Consider the following 8,787-nt stretch of genomic DNA (forward strand, 5'->3'; position numbering starts at 1 on the left):
TAAGACTCTGCCTTAAAAAGAAAAAAAAAAAGCTTGTCTATTACCATGACCTAGCAATTGCACTCTTGGGCATTTATCCCTAAGAAATAAAAACTTGTGACCACACCAAAAAGTGCACATGAATGTTCATGCAGCCCCAAACTGGACACAGCTGCCCCAGACGTTCTTTACCACGTGACCGGCTAAGCAAATGCCTGGCTCTGGAATACAGCAGTCGGAAGAGGAGAGCTGTTGGTGTACTCACCCACCTGCCCGATGTCACAGCTGTGCACTAAGCGAAAAGGTCATGTTCTGCCCGATTCTGTATATACGACTGTCTCGAAATGACAAGGTGTGGAGCTGGAGAACAGAGGAACGGCAGCGGGGAGCCCAGGAGGGATCTCTGGGTGATGGGGCAGCTCTGCCCCTGGACTGGGTGGCGGCTTCATGAATCTACGCACGTGATCCAGTGGTGGAGAACAGGGCACACCCTGTACAATGCCCATTTCCTGGCGTCGCTCTTGCGCTATGGTGATGTGCTCTGCAGCCATTGCAGGGAAACTGGGTGAAGGGTCCATGAGCACCCTGCAGGGAAACTGGGTGAAGGGCCCATGAGCGTCCTCTCCGCTCTCCTCGCCACTCCCTGCAATCCAACAATTATTTCAAAGGAAAAGTGAAAGAAAACGATGCTGAAAAGAAAGATACCTAAAGCTAACTGGATTTATGTCTTCGTGCTGAAATTAAACTGATTTTCTTTTTAAATCCACGGCATTTCCTCTATTTCCCACCCTTTCTCCAAGCAACGTGGATTACATTTGAAACTAAAAAATAATCAGCAGCGAACATGAGGGGAAAGCAGGGATGGGACATACAGGGGCTCTCTGGACTATATTCGCCATACCCTGTGTTTCTAAAATGACTTCCAAATGAAAAGAAAGTTTTTAGGCTGGGCACAGTGGCTCACACCTGTAATCCCAGCACTTTGGGAGACTGAGGCAGGAGGATCCCTTGAGCTCAGGAGTTCAAAACCAGCCTGGGCAACATAGTGAGACTTCATCTCAATAAACAAATAAACTTTTTTTTTTTAAAGGAAAGTTTTAAAAAACAAATAGCAAATAAGATCAAATGTTGCATTCGTGTAATGAAAAGACAAAAGGTAACAAAGTAAGAACTCTTTGCTTAGGGGAAACTCATTAATCAGATTAGAGCAATTAAAAGAGAAAAACAAAAATATCATGAAATGTTTGGAACAAGTCATTCAAAACATTTTGCAAGTCCAGTCTCTCCAGAATGCTTAGAGATGGTGTTGGTGAATTTTCTGTCCCTAGGGCAAGACCTTGGTGACTAGGCATATTGGATTAGTTGGTTCCAGCTGCATAACAAGGAACCACAGACGAGGTGGGTGGCTCAGACAACAGAAATGCGTTCTCCCGCAGTGCTGGAGGCTGGAGGCTGAGATCCAGGTTCCAGCAGGGCTGGCTCCTCCCAAGGCCTCTCTCCTTGGCTTCTGCGTGGCGTCTTCTCCACGTGTCCTCTGTGTGTCGGTTCCTAATCCCCTCTTCTTAAAAGGACACCAGTCAGATTGAATTAGGGGCCATGCCATCACCTAATTTTACCTTAGTCACCTCTTTGCATGGTTTGGCTCTTACGAATGGTGCTGCTGTAAACATTCACGGCAGGTTTTTCTGTGAACATGTTTTCAGGTCTCTTGCGTGTACACCAAACAGTGCAAAGCTCCCTCCAAATAGCCACGTTCTGTGGTGCTGGAGGTGAGGAGCAAGCTGTGGACTTTGAGGAGCTCAATCTAGCTCATTGTGATTGTCTTTTGGGTTGACGTTTTAATTACCACCTTGCAGAAAACACCGAGAAAAGCAGTAAACAGGCCACTTTCAAGGACGATGATGCAAAGAAGCGAAGATGAAGGTAATAATTTGAACTTAATCATTGTATTTATTATTTATACCCCAGGCAACAAACTTCGGGCACCAGATGGACATTCCAGGCCTATCTTTGGATGATTTTATGAATGACACAAATTTCTCCTCTTTGGCTGTCTTCACATCTGAATCCTAAATAGATTTTCCAAGGTATACAATTATTCAGACACAGGACAAACCCACTTTGGTCTAATTAAAAGAATAAGAACATCTATGTTGCCCTTGCAGCATGAGAACTTGGGCTTACAGAGCTAGACCTTCCACTTTTCCGGGTTCCTCTTGCAAGCGCTCCCCACTGGCGGGGTCTAGTTCGCAAGTTGCATGTGAAATTAAGCCTATATAAATACTAACAGTACTCAACTGTGTTATTTTGGAATACTAGCAGTTTGGGGATGAAACATCAAGGCACCAGCAATTCCACGTCTAGGCATATACTCAAGAGAACTGAAAACATGTTCACAGAAAAACTTGCCATGAATGTTTACAGCAGCATTATTTGTAAGAGCCAACAGTGCAAACAACTCAAATATCCATCTATTGGTGAATGGATAAACAAAACAAGATATATGCATAAAATGAAAGACCATTTATCCGTAAGAAGGAATGAAATGCTAACACACGGTACCATCTGGATGAGTTCTGAAAATATTATGCTGAGTAAAAAAGCCACACACAAAAGACCACATGTTATATATGAAATGTCCAGAACAGGCCACTGCATAGAGAGAAAAAGTAGATAAACAGGTAGATTAGGTGGGTGAATGGATGAACAGATGATGGATGGATGGGTAGAGCGATAAATGGATAGATAGATGGATGGATAAATGGATGGATGGATGGATGAATAAGTATATAAATGGATGGATGGATGAATAGATGATGGATGGATGGATGATGAAGGATGGAAAGATGGATGATGGATGGATAAATGAATAGATAGGTGGATGATGAATGAATGGATGGATGGATGGATGGATGGATAAGTAAGATGGGACATGATAGGTGAGTCCCAGTGACCACTAGATGCAGCCATGCTGTAAACTTGTCAGGGGAACTGGGAGCTTGTAGAGCCTCTTTTTCTAGACCTGCCATCCAAAGGCAGCCACAGTCCTGACTCCTAAGGTTCCTTGGGCACTTACCATGTGCCAGGCGCCATGCTAAGCACCATGGTCAGCTCACCGCAGGGATGAGAGTGGCAGGCAGACCCGGAGAGGCTGCCGCAACCACTGGCCAGCAAGCCATGGTGCGCTGGGGTGGAGCTGTGCAGTTGGACACCGGAGGCTTGACACCTCCGGACAGATCATCAGAACTGGAGTCAGGGCTTCTCAATGACTCCATGAGCCAAGGCTGAGACTCACTGTCCTGCAAGCTCAGTGCAGCCCTGCTGGTGAGAAACTGGCCTCCTCCTGACAGCTCCTAAACCCTCATGAACTCCCACTCTTCCCTGCGCCTTGTGAATGCTGACCTGCCCCATCCTGCTCCCAGCCCATGTGGCTGGCAGGACTGCAGCTTGGCTCCGAGGCCACACCCTCACCTGGGCCATGCCTGCCTGCCTCTCACAAGTTCTGGTGGTTTCCAGCTCTGCCGAGTGACAATCGTGAGTGACAACGTGCTGGTTCTGTGCTGGTGCGGCTCCAGATGGCCCTGCATCCGCTGATCCCCATTCTCCCAGGAATACACGGTGGAGGATGTGCCTCTGACCCTGGAATCCTCGGCCTCAGCCACTGCACCATCCCCTGAGCCACACCACTTTTTGGAACCTCAGATTGCTTCTCCATGGAATGGGCGCTATTCTGATTGAGTTAAGTCATCTGAGGATGACTGATGCACGGGCCTTCTCACCTCCAGGGTCTGCCCACAGCAGGTGCTCAAGGGGCTGGTTCCCACAGACCCAGGGGGCCCAGGACCAGGAGGCTAGGGCCCTCCTGCACTCTAGCTCCAATAACACATCCCTGCCTCACTCCGACACAAGACAAGGCTTCACTAATCAGGGTGCTGTGGCCTGAGGCCTGGCCATTCTGTCCCTTCAGCTGGAGCCTGGCCCCACCTCGGACTCCCTCCTCACCCTGCCTGCTGCCCCACCTCTCTAATCCGCTCATTTGCCAAGTCCCTGGATATCTCCTGCAGGCATCCTTGCCTGTGCCCACCTCTGCCTACTGGGAAACCCACACGTGGCCCATTCCCTGCTCCTGCTGTGTCCACAGGCATGAAGGGTGAGCTGGGTCCAGACAGGTGAGAGGAGCCCAGAGGGACAGAGCAGCGCCTGCTGCTGGGATGAGGGCCAGGTTTGAGTAAGTCAGAGTTGCCGGGAGTCCAAGGCTGGGAGCCAGGCTACAGGCCAGTGGGGAAGGGCAGGGGCCTGACGGAGTAGGTGGGGGAGCTGGCTGACAGTGTGGCGCCAGGGCAGCCGGCCGCAGTCTGCAGTCCCAGAGCCAGAAGAACAGAGGTTTGGGGAGTAAGAAGGGGTGGTTCCTCTGGGTGCCGAAGTCACTCAGGGAGGCTGCTGAACATAGTGTTGGGGGAAACTGAGGCCAGGGCAGGGCTGTGATGAGGAGGTGAGGGGGAGGCTGAGACCAGAGGGGGCATGGTGGGGAAGGAGAGGAGGGAGGGGCTGGAGCTGCAGCAGGCCCGAGGATGTGCCCCATGCCAAGGGGTGGAGTCCAGGAGTGGAGAGCTGGGTCCTGACCAACAGCAGAGGCTGGCAGTCAAGGCTGGCGCAAGGCGGCCCTCAGGCCCTGGGAGATAGTGGGTGGCCTCAGGGTCCCTCAGGGCCGGCAGGGGTCCCTCAGGGCCGGCAGAGGCCCCTCCTGATGCCCCACTCTCTTTGCCAGATGCTGAGGGAAGTGCCTCAGTTTCCATCTGGAAGCTCCCCTAGCCCAGGGAACCCCCAAATCAGCACACCCTTTTCCATCTCTGCACTCTCCAGGGGGAACACCAGGAGGAGGGGCCCTTTCCAGCCCCCAGGGCTTGATTTCCGCTGAACTGTAGGCTTCAGGCTTTCAAACCCCTTCGCCCAGCACCACAGCCCCAGCACCATCCCTGGCTCAAAGCACAAGCCCAGGCAAGGTAGCGGGTCCCCTGGGGTCCCCACACACCCTGCTTACCCCAGGGCTCGCCTGTAGATGCAGATGGGGTGAGCAGCGCCTCCTGTCCTGGGTGTGCAATGACGTTTCCTCTACTAGACCTGCTCTGTAGAAACGCCCCCGGGCAGACCTCGGATGATGCTCTGCGGCCTCATCATCAGCGTACCCCCAAAACTGGGGCAGATTCCACATTGCTACCACAGTGTGGAGGCCTCTAGAACTTTCTTCTTCTGTGCTTTTTCAGTGAAGGAATAGCTTGTGCACCATTAGCTGCACTCATTGAAACCGTCCAGATCGGTGAGTTGGACAGCTGTCTACAGCATGAGACCACCACAGTCAGGGTTCAGGGCGCTCCCCCACCCTCAAAGACTCCTCCAACCCGCCACAGGCAACCACTGACCTGCCTTTTGTTGCGGGGTTATGCAGTGATGGAACCTTTCTGGAAGCAATGAAGCCATCCTTGCCGGAGCCTCCTATGACCACCTCCCTCCCCTCCAGCCTCCCCGGCCTGCCCCTCCCGGAGCTTCCAAGCCTGCCGCTGCCCCAGGGCCTTGGCACATGCCATTCCTGCTGCCTGGCCAGCTCTTTCTTCAGGCGCTGCCTCCTTGCTTTCCTCAGGTCTGTGCAGTGGCATGGCGTCAGGGAGGCCTCCCCGCCCCTCCTGTGTTAGATGGCGCCGGCCCCTCCCCTGAGCTCTGCCTCGCCTCCGACCCTGGTGTGGTCCAGCGCAGCACACGCTGTGGCCATTGGCCGCTGTCAGGAAACTCCGAGAGGTCAGGGCCTGCGTCTGTGGGGTTTTACTATGGTCTCAGTGTAGCCCCCCAAAATTCAGATATTAAAGCCTCTCCCCCAGTATGCTGGTGTAAGAAGGTGGGGCCTTGGGGAGGTGGGGCCTTTACGAATGGAATTAGTGCCCTTATGAAAGGGACCCCAGAGAGCTCCCTCGCTTGTTCTGCCACACAGGGATACAGCCGGAGGGCGCCATGGATAAAGCAGAAAGCGGACACTGAATCTGGGGCGCCTGGACCACGAACATCCAGCTCCAGACAGTGAGGAACGGGTTTCTGTTGCTTATGAGCCCCCATCCTAGAGCATGTGTGACGGCCACCGGCACAGACCAGCAGGCTTACTGCACTGACATGGAGCGTCTTCGCTGCCTGCCTCTGCCACACGGGCTGCCAGGGCTTGCAGATGGCCAATTCCCTTCTCTCCCCCGTGCCTACCATGCGGGTTAGACAAAACTCCCACAGACAGAGCCTAAGGGAGAGATGGAGCGCCGTGGTGGAGGGGGTGGGGAGGGAAGAGCTCCTTTTTAGTCACATGGCTGATAGCACTTCAGCCAGGCCTGGAGCCCCAGCCTCCTGAGCCCACGCCAAAATCACCTCCCCACAAACATGCTGCTTTCCTGGGTGGGTAGAAGGAGCTCCCTGCTCCCCTACACAGGCAGGGCCAGGCTCTGGGGCTGGCTGCTCAGGCTCAAATCCCAACTTGGTGTGACGTGGGTGACATGCTCCAATGCCTTGGTTTCCCTTTCTGTAACACGGGGCTCATCACAATTCCTACCTCCCAGGGTCTGTGGGGCTCAGGGGTAGCTGTGGGAGAGGTTGGCCAGCATTTGATGAGCTAAAATGGGAAGGGCATGAGACGGGGAGGTGGCAGGAGCCTCAGTCCCCCAGAGCGCTACAGGGGGGCTACAGCCTGGCACACCCATCCCGCTGCCCCTGTCTTGGGGCCTGGCCTGGAGCGGATCACTTCCCACCCCACCCCTTCTCTGTGTCAAGCTGTTCACCCCCACCTTCCTGCCCTGCACCCCCAAAGGAGTGTGCAGATGGATGGGTGCTAGGGCAGATATCCAGATGGACAGACAGCATCAAACACCACAGGTGCAGCAGAGAGCAAGTCTCAGGGCAGTGGGGCTGGCAGGGAGCGAGCGCTTGGTGAAAACCGACATTCACCCCCCAGCACCGCCCAGCAGCGTGCTCTCCAATGCACTCAATTAACCTCTGTCCTCCGTGAGCAGAACATACTCTGCTCAGTGTCACCCAGGATTCCAGATGGCAGAAGCAGCCCACTTCACGTGCAGCTTAAATAGAGCTCTCCCCACCCTCAGAACACACTTGAGCGTAAGTCTATTTCTGCGTGTGTTATGTAACACTCGCCCCTCATTCACGGACAGGGAACACTTCCCTACGAATGGTGTTCACACTGAGGCGGAAGACACCCCCTCCCTGCTGGAGAGAAGGGCTGGAGCTCCAGCTGCAAAGTCTGCAGCCACATGTGGAGGCCTTGGGGTGCTCCTGGGAACACGGGCAGACAGGCAGACGCCACCTCCCCAGCCCCACATCAACTCCTGCTGGGCGAAGCCATGTCCTGCTGCTGGCTGGACCTGATCAGGATGGAGGCAGACAATTCAGGCCCCCACAGAGCAGGCTGGCTGTGACAGCGGGCTGGATGGTGGCCCCTAGGGAGCTGAGCCCACCACCAGGACTACACGAGAGGATCCGGCGAGGAGGGACAGGAAGCACCCTGGCCAGCTCACGTGGGCAGGATCACAGCAGTGTGAGCTCCAAGCTGAGGACTCTGGGCTACTGGGAGGGCCCTGAGCGAGACCCAGGCCTGCAGGGAGCTCGGGGCTTACACCGGGCTGGGCCTACACAGGGCTGGGTCACCTCCACCCAGCACCGAAGGCACATGTGGCCTCCGGGTGACGCCCACTGGAGAAACACAGGAGGCCCCTGATGCCTTTCAGCTTGGCCCATCAGCCACAGGGACCACAAAGTCACATTGTAATAAATCCTATAATTTTGTTCTGAATAGCACAATTAGGCCACTTTGTACTTTTATGAGCTAAAGTTAATTTGTTAACTATAAACATTGCACCCACCATTTCTGAAACACTGTTTTGGATTATTTTTTTAGAGGACTAAAAAAAATTGGATGGGTTGCCTCCAAGAAGCCCAGCCAGACCTCATCCCAAAGAGCTTGCTTTCATCACAAAGGACTGCAGGGCCCCGGGAGGGTGGTGAGGACATAGCAGGGGCCGGACATTGCCCACCACCTCTGCTCCAGCCACCCCCCCCGCTCCAGCCACCCCCCCTCCACAGTGGGACAGGGTGCAACCTGGCAGCTCCACAGTGGAATATCCCTGGAGCTGGTCAGAGAAATCCACGCTCTGCCCAGGCACCAAGTGTGTGACCCAGCGCCACCTGCACCATCCCAGACAGGCCTACTCCACAAGTCACCTGTCGTTTCCCAGGCAGGAGAGGAAGGCATCTACCTTGAGGCCACGTCTTCCTGGCATGAATTCTGCCCAGAGCTCACTCCTCTGCAAGGTTCACTGTCTCCTTTTTAACAAATGCCACGCCTGTGATTTGGAGGGGACTTTCAGGAACCTTTTGTCATCTGGCCGGATGAGAGGCCAAGGGCAAACCCAGGAGACGCCATCCTCCCCAGACAGCCCTGTGGTCTCCCGCCCACTCTGAGGAATACACGGGCTGTGAATGAAAGTTGGCCAAGGCTGTTAGAAATGAAGTTACAGAGAAATCATCACCTCCACAAAGACGTCCTCAGCGGCTCAGAGTCCCCAGACCACCAGAAAGGATTTCCCAGCATGAACCCCTATCAGCATCTGTGTGCAGACACCTCTCAACTGCTGTCTCTGTGTTGGGGACACCCCCTCACCTGCTGTCCCTATGGTGGGGACACCCCCTCACCTGCTGTCTCTGTGGTGGGGACACCCCCTCACCTGCTGTCTGTGGTGGGGACACCCCCTCACCTGCTGTCTCTGT

The 8,787-nt window shown here is 54.2% G+C and overlaps 1 long non-coding RNA gene across 1 annotated transcript in view; it reads right to left on the reverse strand.

The window, feature by feature from the left end:
- Positions 1–6,997: 6,997 nt before the first annotated feature.
- LOC108311247 overlaps positions 6,998–8,787 on the reverse strand; it is an 18,941-nt gene continuing 17,151 nt past the window's right edge. Inside the window, exons 2-4 of the long non-coding RNA XR_005201859.1 lie at positions 8,550–8,627; positions 8,242–8,363; positions 6,998–7,385 (exon numbers count right to left, since the gene is read on the reverse strand). This is a non-coding gene — a long non-coding RNA (uncharacterized LOC108311247). The remainder of the gene's footprint in view (positions 7,386–8,241; positions 8,364–8,549; positions 8,628–8,787) is intronic.

Source organism: Cebus imitator, unplaced genomic scaffold (genome assembly GCF_001604975.1).
Source record: "Cebus imitator isolate Cc_AM_T3 unplaced genomic scaffold, Cebus_imitator-1.0 Scaffold112, whole genome shotgun sequence".
Lineage (NCBI taxonomy): Eukaryota > Metazoa > Chordata > Mammalia > Primates > Cebidae > Cebus > Cebus imitator.